This window comes from Sinocyclocheilus anshuiensis, unplaced genomic scaffold (assembly GCF_001515605.1).
Source record: "Sinocyclocheilus anshuiensis isolate Anshui unplaced genomic scaffold, SAMN03320099.WGS_v1.1 scaffold2557, whole genome shotgun sequence".
Lineage (NCBI taxonomy): Eukaryota > Metazoa > Chordata > Actinopteri > Cypriniformes > Cyprinidae > Sinocyclocheilus > Sinocyclocheilus anshuiensis.
The window spans coordinates 219,560-230,636 of record NW_015544359.1 but is presented as its reverse complement, the minus strand read 5'-3'; positions in this window follow the sequence as shown (position 1 = coordinate 230,636).

Sequence of the window (11,077 nt, the reverse complement as noted above, 5' to 3'; positions counted from 1 at the left end):
ACATATTCATTTAATTACAGTGGCTATAGCATTTCTGTCCTAAAGAAATGGCAAAATATTAAAGATTAAGTGGACATTTGAATTAAATGGTGCTTGGTCAATTTAAAACAAGTATTAGATCGTACAGCAATGTGTAAAAATAATCATCAGGCCGTTGGCGCCCCCTGCAGGCCTTTGCTGTAATGTGTAATGTACATTAGCTCTGTTGTTTATAATACATTATGTATTTTAACAGTTTTGTTCAATAAAACCATATGATTTCTTGCTTTTGATACTTTATTTGAACTAATTATTATTGCCATATTATTATACGTATATGTATTTTAAGTAATTTTAAAGGCTATTGTTCACTTACATCTATTTTTATTACCACAAAAAAAAATAATTATAATTATAGGAAGCATCTCCAATTAATTGATTTTATAAAAAAAAACAAAACTTTTTTTCATTTTTTTTTTCAGAAATACTTCACATTTACATTTTTCTCCTAAATAAATTCTGGTAAATAGCATTTCTGGTAAATACTCCTTTAAAAAGTGTTTTTGTTTATAATTTTAATATTAGTAGACTATAACACATGGATATGTTGTCATTCTTACACTATAATACTGAACTTTGATTTCAGTGATTTGGACTATGAGATGGACACTTGCTTCTTGCACTCTATGTTGCACTTTACTTTTGCTTTAAAAAAAGGATTTCATAGAAATTTGGATTTCATTTGGTTTAATAAAATATAGTTTAATAAAATAATCTTAAGTGAATTTGTTGATTTGTTTTTTGTGGGAAATTAATTGTTAAGATTAATCGATTAATCGATAAATTAGTCGATAGATTAATCAAAATAAAAATAGTCGTTAGTGGCAGCCCTACATTATACAGAGGCAAGATGAAAAGAAAATAACATCTAAAACTTGAATCGTTACATATTTTCATTGATTTTCAACCGGCCCTGCACGCATCATTACATCACTACAATTCAAACAATGATGGCAATAATACATTTTAAAGTGCACCTACAGAGTGGTGCACTCTGCTAAGCCGCTGGCCCTGGACATTCCAGGTCATGGGTTCGAATCCAATGTGACACATAACATTTGACACATAACATAGCCTATGCAAAATCTTGGGGCAGGCATGGCCTAATGTTTAGAGAGTTGGACTTGTAACCCAAATATTGCAGGTTTGAGTCTCGTACCGGCAGGGAATGTCAGTGGGGGGAGTGAATGTCCAGCGCTCTCTTTCACCTTCAATACCACGACTGAGGTGAGACCACCAAATCCCCAACTGCTCCCCGGGCACCGCAGCAAAAATGGCTGCCCTCTGCTCCAGGTGTGTGTGTGTGTGTGTGTGTGTGTTCACTACTTTCTGTTGTGTGTGTGCACTTGGATGGGTGAAATGCAGAGCACAAATTCTGAGTATGGAACCCCACCCACACACACACACACACACTTTTATCTTCTCTTTCCAGTAGAAGTCTACTTTTTATGCTACTTCTGCTGCTACATCTTTTAGGAGTTTAATGAATGGATGAATGAATACATTTATTTATTTGTTCATTTGCTTATTTATTTGGAAATAAAAAAAGTTTTATATTTTCATATTTATGTTCATTTTTATTTATTCATTATTTATTATATACTGTATATCATATTTTTTGTTATTACTTCAACATTTATTTTAAAGCATTTTTTTTTTTTTACTTTATTTTCTTACCGTTTTCAAACCCTATTGGTGATTAGCATCTTTTACGTTCAAGAATTGGGAAATTGTATTGTTTGATTAATTGATTATTTAAAAACACATAAACAAGATATATTTATATAAGTTTTTTAAGTTATGTCATATTTTATTTTAAAACTCTTTAAAATCTGTTTTAAAATTTTCGTTTCTTACCATTTTTTAAACGTTAATGCTGAGTAACATTGTCTACTTTTGAGAACTGGGAAATTGGATTGATTGATTTATTGATTTGTCTAAGTACAATTATATAATCTTATTTATGCATTTTCTGCATTTTTTTGAAGTGGACAGTTTTGAAGCGAGACACTGGATCTCTGGTCTCCTTAAGTGATATTTCTATATATATATTTTTTTTTATCACAATAACAGAAGATTTTGAATAAGACATTTGTCTTTTTAAAATCTGCTCAAATTTGGTTAACAGAGTCTCTGAGTACAATGTATTGGGTGGCAGGAATCACGGCTCTCTGTGCATTTCTTCTTCAATTAGACAGACGCACTGTGAGCTTTGATGTGCAATTTGTGTGGATTGGAGAACAAAATGGTGTAGTTGTGTGTAGATTTGGAATAGCTGCTACTGAAGGCCGTATCTGTTGATATAATGGCTCCAAGCCAACGCATGTGTTTAGGGTTTGGGAATTGAGAACTTGTTCTTATTTCAAACCAGTTGGTTTTCAAAAATGGTTTTCATGACAGTTTTGTTAATGGTTCTTGAACATCTGCATTCTTTTGTTGGTTCAGGTCCAGATACAACGTAATAAAATGCTCTGACAGTGTTTTCTGCACCGGTGCTTAATCTATAGTGCCATTGTTTAACAAATGGTGCAAAAATAATCTAAAATAATAGAATGAAATCAGTAGGTAACAATTTTTCTGCTCATTAATCAGTCAAAATGACTCACTGAACCGCAAGTCTTTACTGTTGCTGTTATCTAACTTGTAATAAATGTATGTTGTAAAGTTGTCTACCTAAGTTCTTGTAATTAACTACAGATTGTTATGTGAACAACCAGTCAGTAAAGATACACATTCAATATTTTAAAATGTAATATGCTACTAAACATTGTATTGTTTTTTAGTGTTTGCTTATTTATTATATATGTATTATTTACATATGGTTTAATGTAGGATCAATTATTTGGTGCGTCCTCAAAAGTATTAAAAAAGTAGATGAAAAATGGGGGCAAAAACAAAAGTGTTGCGTTTATAATTTTGTTCAGTGTATAATGAATAAATATTTTATTTAAAACTTTTTGTAAAGCATTTTTAAAAAATGTTGCTGATTAGCATCTACTTTTGGGAACTGGGAAATGTATAAATTATTTAAAAATAATCAATTTATTTCTAAAGTTATATATTTTTATAACAATCTTTCTGCTTGTGTTGCTGATTCGCATCTTCTACTTTTGAATTAGATGTATTTGTTTATTTAATAAAATTAAAATAATTAAATCGGTGAATAATTAAGTAAAATGTTATTTATTTATCTTCATTCATTCATTCATTCATTCATTCATTCATTCAGGAGTCATTAAGTTAAATTGGAACCAGAATCATTCATTTTATTATTGTATCTTTGCTTGTGAACATTAACACACATTAGCTATCTAAACGGGCATTCCATCGATTTTTACTCTTTTCATATACAGCTAATTATAAATACTATAACCTAACCTTAACTCTTAACAGAAAACTTTTGAATATGTAATAAAACCCAACAACAACAACAACAAAAATGCTTTATTTACTTTCTTATATTGTTTTTACAAATGAGAACGACCTCACACACACACTGATATCAACACTACAAATGACTTAATACTAGTACTTATTCACATGAAAAATACTCTATCCATTCTGATTATCCAAGTTCTCCATGGCTCCTTCTCTGTTGTGTGGGTGTCCTAACACAACCTTCCTCTATAAATCTGCGGTTGAAATGAGTTGAAGTTGGAAAGCAATAAAAGGGTTCTGGGGCCAAGTTAAGCAACAAAAAAGCTTCAGACTGCATAGCTGTGTTGTACAATGCCATTTATGATGGCACCATGTTGCTGGATGTTTTTGTAATGCTTTTGTTAGCGTCTCAATCTCAGCTTGAGACAGCCCTCACACGGACCATATGATGCATATTACAAAGAAGAATGAAAAAAACAACAACAACAGCATGCTTTATTCTGATTGGCTTGCTTTGTGTAATTTCTGGGAGTCAGAATGCAGCTTTTTGTAAGTTTGCAATATTAGATTTAGATATTTACAGTTACAGAGTCACATAGCACCAAGTAAACAAGATTAATTGCCAATAAACATCAAAATCTGTAGTTGGTCACTTTTCATTTTGAATGGGCATTTCTTGACAAAAATAAACGGCGATGTGGACCAGACTTCTTGCCGATTCTCAAAAGTCTGACTATGTGACTAGCTGATGTGGGAGGCATTTCCCTAAACGCTAGTTTGCGTGTGACTGCTGTATGTCAGACATGTTTTGTTTTGGCAGGCTCACCCCATTGTGGTTTCTCTCTGTCTGTATATATCTCTTTTTCTGTCATCCCTCGCTATGTCTGTGTGTGTGTGTGTCAGTCCTATAACTCATAGCAGCCCTTCTCTCTGTAGTCCGTTTGACCTCAAATGCCCTTATCACTCCGTTGGGACCAGCTGTGCATATGCATGCATGTGCGTTGGTGTATTTCTGGCCCTCTGTCTTTCTTGTTCTAATTTAGTGAGGCTAAACAAACCAGGTTCATCATGGGGAGGAGCGGTGGTGCTCTGCATGCTGTAAACGATATTACAGAGCCTCTGAAGCTGAAGTGTGTCATTTTTTTGAAGTTAAAATACTTTACCCTAGATAAATATTAAAGGACTACTATTACTAAGCCAGGCTGATTCCCTTAAAACACTAGTGCGTTCAAAACATTGCTCTATTTGTTTGAGAATCTGACCAGCCCAGCACGGCAACACTGACTCAGCCAATAGTGTGAGATTGGGGGCGGGGCTATCTATCTGTTTGTCGGACCAATTATGGACATGGAGAGTGTTCAGAAAACCTTTTTGGAAAAAAACATTTATTTACATTTACACAATTGCTTTTATCCAAAGGTAGACATTTTTTCAGGTTTGCTTTCTCTGGGAATTGAACCCATGACCTTGTTGAAACGTTCTACTGTTTGAGCTTTAGAAATAATGCAATTATTGTTTTTGCAATTTCATTCAGTGGTGTAAATGGCTGGAAATTAGACACTTCACCTTTTACTTAAAAAAACAAAAAAACAAAAACAATACAAACAACCACACACAAACTACAGCAGTTTTTTTTTCATCTGCTTACAAATGAAATGCATCATAGCAGCTAGTGATGTGCAAAGCTACATTTGCTACATCAGAATAATTTATAATTAGTATATAATAGTATATATATTTTTAACTTTTTCACTTTACATTCCTGTGATCAGACATGTTTTTAGGGGGCATTCAGATAGGATGTGTTCTTATGTTCAAAACCTGACAGAGCACAATTGAATGTAAGGAAATACAGGGGTCTTTTTGGACTGTTTTCATGTCTTAACATGAAGCACATTGCGCAAGATGCTAAAAAAACATAGCAAAATGTGGCCAAATATGCCTGTCGATGATTTCAGGAGGACGAGTTTAAAGATGCAACTTTCTGAGTGTTTTACCATGCAAACTGTCCGACAGCTGAAGCAAAGCATGCGGTCATAGGTCATGGTGATTAAAGCACCACTCGAAATATCAGAACTAAAAATAAGAAAGAATCTAAAACTAATCAAGCTCACTAATCAGATTTTAAGTCATGGCTTTCCTAGTCTTCACAGAACTGGACTTTTAACTATTTGTAAAACATCTAGTCCACTCTGTTACTTATGCTGGCTAAAAATTGCCCACTTAGGAACTCTTAACATGATGTTTAAGGGTGTTTAGGATCCTCTGATTTGGCCTCTCAATTTCTAGTGCACTCTAGTCTCTGATGTTGACACCTCTCTCTTTCAGCAAGGAGCCAAACTGATCATACAGGTATCAGGGTGCATTACTCCTTAATATTGTGTAAGCCTTAACACCACCTTTCAGACATGCCCAAATGTGTCATGTCAAAAACCATTAGCCTCATTATGATTTATGCAGGGCAGAGATGGAGAGATATGGAGCAAATTAAAAATAAGAATGGAGAAGAGGAATAATATTATTGCAGTAAATCAAATTAGAAATCTTCAGCTTTTGACACTGCAGAATTGGATATGCATGTCTTTACCAATTCAAGTGCAAGCTTGCATGATCTGTACCTTCCCACTTTATCACCACTGTTAAAATAAATAATCTTTGGAAACGTGCCCTTGAAAATGATTTTTTTTTCTTTCTTTTGCCTGGCCTCAGTGGGTGTCATGAGTCATCAGTAAAGAGTTTTGGTTGAAGCACTGAGAATTTCAGCGCTTTCACAACACATTTTTTTTTAACATTTAGTGCAGCGTTTATTCACTTAAATGCTGTGTCATCATCACATTTATAGATTCCTGAAATTAGTCTCAACTAGCTAGACTATCAACTAGAGCCCGACCGATATGGGTTTTTTGGGGCCGATATCGATAACGCTTGAATGCTGCTGCCTGAACAAGAGACCTCCTTACTGAAGTGAAAGTGTTGATTGCTGTCACTATCTCGCGAACGCGCTGGCGGATCTCCACCAAATTCAGGTGATCCCTTCAGCTCGAGGAGCCTTCTCGAACGCCACCCTCCGCGCGTCAGTAGCCCCCCGGGAGCGCTTGATCGGCAAATTTAACCATCTGTAACTCCCGAACCCCGGGGTCTATCGACGCGGGGGTGGTCTCATTCGAAAGCGGGCCTCTAGACGTACACTCAGTTCGCGTTCGAGAGGGTTCCTTGAGCTGAAGGGATCACCCGAATTTGGTGTGGATTCGCAGCGCCGTTATGGAGATATGGCCGTTCAAAGTTTTAATGGCTTTCCATAGACTTAAGCTTTAAAGCGTTTCATCCAGGTCGCCAGTAGCAGACAATGGAGCATGCTCTGCTGGACAAACTAAGTAATTACGCCATTTCAAGCATTTTATCTGCGTTATATGTTCTGTAAAAAAATTTTTCATATCGGTTGCATATTGGCGGCATATTTGCCGATACCGATATATCGGCGACAGGCTCATATCGGCAAAACGATATATCGGTCGGGCTCTACTATCAACACACAATAAGGTCTCCTTTCCAGCTTATTCTGGTTAAGAACTGCCTATTTAGGAAAGTCCTAGTCATTTTTTTTATATAAACCAGTGGACTGCTAGTTATGTAAAGCCAAATCAGATTGGAACTGCTGATTTGTTATAAGTTCTTGGTGTTGCATGTGAGGCTGAAAGTGACTCTTTCTTGGCTCCACAGAGTGACGTGGTTTATTGGTTTAAGATTTGGGTTTGTACTAACCAGAAGGTTGTAGGTTCAGACCCCCAAGCTTTTTGTGCATGACTCTTAACGCTCTTTTGTTCAAAGCGGACAGTCCCTATAATAAGTAGTGTAATAAATTATTTTTGGATAAAAGTACTTACCCTCATAAACTGCTGGGTTTTTTGATATTGCTGCAGCAGTGCGTTTTAGTGGTGACGCTGTTTCTGGTAAGGCGTTGGGGTGTTTGTGCAGATGCTCTACTGAAAGTATGAACAGCCCTTCTGCTTTCACCCTTTGCACACTCTCTCTTTCCTGTGTGCCACCAACTGCCTTCCTGTCTTCTCTATTTTAGTGTTATGTCTGTGGGACCCTGACGAGTCTCTGTTTCCTTTCTCGAGATGACTGTGTCCATTGCCAGGCCACACGACAGCGGGTCCCGCTCTTCAGATATGCTGGGACATGGGGAGTGGCACATGCCTTGTGTCTGCAGTAGAGTTATTTTGCAGGTCTCACTCTGGGATTTGTGCATTCTGCCAACATGTTTATGTCTATGGTTCAGGCATCTCAGTTGTGTCTAAGTTTGATTATCGTCAAGAATTGAGCACTTGGGTACATTTATAGACCCAAAAGGTTGGAATTTGCATGCAGATCTGTCAAAATGAAATATTGCACCTTTTCCCTGTTTAACACCAGGTATACACCTCAGCACTTATGTTACGTGTCAGCATTTTGAATTAGTGCATCTGCGCACATGTGCATGACAGTTTCAGCTGTGTTAAATTTGCCTTAGGGTCTTATATGCCAACACACCCAGTTTGACCTGACTCACAAAACGAGTGAATCTACTCTTGAAAAAGTAATTAAAGGACCAAAGGTCTAATTTCTCTAAAATGTCCTGTTGTGCAAGTGTGCCTTTAACTTTTAAAATGATATTAATAACTTGAAAACATCTGGCAAGAACCTACATGCAAATGTATGTAAGCTCAATAAGGAAATGCTTTGAAATGAATGACAAATGGATTTGCAGTGGTTGCTTTGCGGTGCGATGCAACATCGGTCGCCTCAGGTGTAGACACAGTGTCACAGACCCAGCGAAGCAGAATTGCAATACTTCTATAACAATAAATATGGGTAAAACCTACACATAACACACTCACACTCTGAAATTGATAACAACAACAGATTTGGTGGGAAGAAATTAGCATATTAAGTCTCTCACACAATTGTGCAGTTCGTAACACTTTTAGAACAAATGTATCTATTTTACAAAGTAGGATTTACTAATACAAGTATTTGACATCTCATATACATTTAATTTCTGTATGTCTGGTGATGGAAAAGGCTTATGTACCCAAACATTTTGAATGTACACAAAATAAAGATGTTTTAAATGAGCTAAAATGCAATGCTGGGCATTAGGGGGTCAAACTTTTCGATGTTTAATACAGTATTTAAATGGTCAAATAGTAACATTTCTTAACTTTTCATGATTATATCTTTACTGGTTCAAATATACTGTATTACCTCTTGAGTTCAAAAAGACTTTTCGGTATCAAAAAATAGTGAACCTTTGCACCCTTAAATAAATATCACTTCTTAGGTCTCTGAGGGTGAAATGTTTGCATACATTTTCCATTCATCATGGCAACATTAATTCTGAAATAATGTAGCAATGCTGTATGATCTCAGTAAAGTATGCCAGATTGTGCTGGTCTGCTGCATCCTCTAGAATCTAGTGCTTTGCATCCGACGCATATTTTGCATTTGTGGTGGCAGGGCCACGACTCTGAAATACCCTACCTTTAGTGATTAGAATGGCCCCTTCTTTCTCTGTTTTTAAGTCCTTGCTAAAAACGTATTTGTTCTCCTTAGTGTATTGACTACTGTGATATGGTAATTTTTAAACATGCAGTTTTAAATTTTTGTCTGGTTTGTTCTCTGTGTATTTGGTAAAATTGTTGCTCTTCTGAAAAGCACTTTGGTCAGCCTGGTGGCTGTTGTATATGTGCTCTACAAATAAAATGAACTTGAACTTGAACTTGACCCATGAAAAATCGTATATTCAACAATAACGTGGTGGATGTGTTTGCGACATTCCTTTAATGAATATAATTTTGCTTTAGTGCACAAGCAAATAAACAGCACTTAACAGTCAGTAATTTTCTATGAATTCTCTTATAGTATTCTAGCAAACATTGCTGAAAATTTGCAGTTAATATGCAAATGAACAGTTTGTGCATGTGGGCAAATTTAAAGACTTCCTCAAAAGACAGTTATCTAATTTGTGATTCTGGAAAATGTGGAACTTTACCAACCAGATATAGAAAACGTGCTCCAACAGCTTTGGGCTACAGTAGACATACTGCCACTGCTGTGTTAATAGCCGTGTATGAGTTGGCACTGTAATCTCAGTGCTTGGCCAAGATTCTCTTACTGAAGTTCAACTGGTCCAAGGAAAAAAAAAAAAGGATAATAATAAAACAATAAACAACACTTCACTTTTTAACTTAGCTGGGTTTTTTTTTTGTTTGTTTGATTTTATGCATAGATCGTGTTCAAATGAGAAATGTTTATTATAAATATTCTAATTAGTTTAATAATGAAAATAGATAGAATAACACCCAAATTTTACATTTTTGTTTAATAAAATAAAAATAATTCCCATTTCATTATTTGTATGATTCTCTGGACATTGTAGAGTTTTCAAGGTTTGGAATGTGCTTGAATTTTGAACAACATCCTTGAAAACTTGATATTTTTCTTAGAACTTCCAGTATAATAACAACAAATAAATACATAAAATTATAAATGACTTTTTTCAAAGATCAAGTGCTGGAAAAGCGCTTGATTTCCACTCTAAAACAACTGTATGAACCCTATTCAAGTGCATTTCAAATCAGAAATTCCATTTCACTTGGGATACTGCCATCAATGAAAACTGCCTAATGTAGGTAGTAGGCTAATGTAGCTTAGTAGGTTTTGGAAAAGAGCTAGTGTGTCTTTTTTGATCATTCAGATGTAGGCGCACTCCCTGTTTGTGGTTTCTAATTTTATTGAAAGCTGAAATATGTTTAGCTGAATGCAGATGTTAAGTGTGCAAGTGCATGCATATGTGTGTGAGAGTGGTAGTTTGACAGTCCCTATGATTGGCCTTTGACCTACTTTCTTTTCGTTCCTCGTCTGTAATTGTGTCAATATGACACTCATATCCCACTGAGAGACAACGTTTCCACTTTGTATGCTGATTATCTTCTGTAGGGACTTAACTGTAATTTAAGTCGTTAATTCTATAAGGGAATTAATCATTAATTTTATTTCTAGCTCAGGTTTTGAAAGGACTCGAATGTGAAAATTCTGAGTCAACCTGATTAAAACTGAATTCAAATCTGATAGTTTACACTTTAAATCAAAGGTCGTCCAGCGAGCCGGTGATCTTAGTATATTTTAACAACTTGAATATTTGTATTTTCCTGGCCACGGTCAATGCAATTATGATAAGTAAGCTACGAGCTAGGTAGCAAGGGATCTTTTGGCAAAGGTTTTAACCTTAAAATTATATGACACCAGACAATGATCCTTTATAAATGAAACATGAATTTTATTGGCTATTCTAGATGACATCAAAACTAAGCTAAAACACACATACACACAAACATACAGTTTCAGAGGATGAAAGTTGACGGAGTTCTGAGGAAGCCCAAAATTTTAGCAAGATATTCGCTACAGTTCTCTTACTGGCATCTTGAGAAAATCACAAGCAGAGATTTGGCTTATGTTTACTGCTTAAAATTTAGCTCGACACCAATTCAGCAGAGATAAGATTTTGTTCGTTTACTTGCATTCTGCTTGGGTTGACAGCTGAAAAGCTGAGTTGTTTCGTTTCTGACACGGCTTCCTGGATGGCTGCTGAGGGAACCCCGGAGCTTTCGGATTGGTC